Below are 1,991 nucleotides of genomic sequence, written 5' to 3' on the forward strand. Positions count from 1 at the left end.
AAATACTCCAAATTCATGTTATATATTCAACATATTCCTGATATTAAATACTAAATCGCAACAAGAACATATTCTGCCCCCTCTCTACCCCAAAACAATTACTGGTCTGTCTTTCTCATGAAGGACACAAATATAAAAATCCAAAACAAAGTATTATCAAACTAAAGCCAGGAATATATAGAAAGAATACCATGGCCCAGCTCAGTTTCAAGAATATCTAGTTTGTTTTACATTTAAAAATTAATGTAATTTACCAACTAAGAAAATAGAGGAGATAAATCACATGATTTCAATAGATGTTCAAAACCACTGAATAAAATTTAATAGACACTCACAAAAACAAGAAAAACTTTAGATAAGAAGGGATAGAAGGGGACATCCTTGGTGTGGTAAGAAATGAGAAATAAGGGGCGCCTGTGTGGCGGAGCTGGTTAGGCGTCTGACTCCTGGTTTCGGCTAAGGTCATGATCTCGGGGTTGTGGGATCAGGTCCACGTTGGGGTCTGTGTTCAGTGGTTCTGCTTGAGATTCTTTCCCTCCTTCCATCCTCTCACTCGTGTTCTTTCTGTCTCTCAGATAAATAAAATAAATCTTTAAAAGAAAGAATAAAAGTGAACACCAGGGACATTGTGCAAGTGGCTGGCACCATGAAGATCTGGACTTCAGACCACGTCTTTGACCACCCATTGGAAACTATTACAGCTGCAACGCAGGAAGACCCAAATGTGGTTGGAGGTGATGTACTGGACAGACATACAGATCACTGTGGAAAGCTGTACAGCCAAAGACTTCTCAGCACAGAGTGGGGGCTGCCTTCCATTGTGAAATCTCATATTGCAGCAAAAACTAACACATTTGTGCAAGAACACTCTGTACTCGATCCTGCAGAGAAAACGATGGAACTTAAATCTAATAATATTTCACTTACAAATACAGTTTCTGCAGTTTATACACAAAGCACACCTTCAGGACCCAGAAAAAAATATTTTGACTCAAGAAGCTGTGATCACTATGGAAGGAGTCAGTCTTAGCAGTTACCTTGAAGGACTGACAGCAAGCATGGTATCTTCAAATGCCAATAAAGGCCAGGAAACAATGGAATGGGTAATATATCAATTAAATGCTGAGACTGAAGACTTGGCAGCCTCGGCAAGAGGGAGCATGAAGACACCAAATGCAGTGGCAGGGTTTGTAAGAGAAATGAGGATGAAAGCTGTTACATGAAACACCCACTCCCCACATCTCTGCAAGCTGGCAATATACTTGTTATTTAAAAATCAGAAATATATTTTACATAGGATATTTTTTAATAAGCTGAAGAAAAGCTGTATGATTTTTTATCAAAACAAAGAGGTGGCAGATTTCTAAATAAAAGGGATCATCCGAAAGTAGTATTGTATGAAATGTCCATCTAATTCCTGAGGATTCTAGCAGTTATGTGAAAATTTAGCAATTTCTGAAAAGGACCTAGAAAATCATATTGGCATATTACATCTCTTTTAATGTAGAACTGTAAAGCTTTTCATGCATTAGTACTCTTCCCGGCTTTGGACTAACCCCAGAACAAAGCTAAGCCACCTAAATACATATAATTATCTTGCTACAGTAAACCTAAAGAGCTTGCATTAGGAAATCCTTAAAAAAAGAGAGAGAGAGAGAGAGAGAGTAATTATAGGGGCAACTAGGTGGCTCAGTTGGTTAGGCATCAGTCTTTGGCTCAGATCATGATCTCAGGGTCCTTGGTTCAAGCCCCACATCAGGTTCCCCACTGAGCAGGAAGTCTGCTTCTCCCTCTGCCTTTGCCTCTTCCCCCTGCTTGTGTGAACACTCATTTGCACTCTCTAAGTAAAATCTTTAAAAAAGGAAAAATTTTACAGCTTTAAAAGATATTGATTTGTATAAAATAACTTGCTCTGTTATAAAGCACCATTAAAAACCACAGTGTTTTGTTTGGTACTTAAATGACATTGTTGGAGTGAAAATTATTATTAA

General features: G+C 38.2%; 1 pseudogene across 1 annotated transcript; it reads left to right on the top strand.

Moving 5' to 3' along the window:
* The first annotated feature begins 646 nt into the window (after positions 1 to 646).
* LOC309857610 (PRELI domain containing protein 3B pseudogene) lies at positions 647 to 1,223 on the top strand (annotated as a pseudogene). Its single transcript has one exon. The product of its transcript is annotated as a PRELI domain containing protein 3B pseudogene (transcript).
* The last annotated feature ends 768 nt before the right edge of the window (positions 1,224 to 1,991 follow it).

Source organism: Mustela nivalis (assembly GCF_964662115.1).
Source record: "Mustela nivalis genome assembly, contig: HAP1_SCAFFOLD_946, whole genome shotgun sequence".
NCBI classification, from domain to species: Eukaryota; Metazoa; Chordata; class Mammalia; order Carnivora; family Mustelidae; genus Mustela; species Mustela nivalis.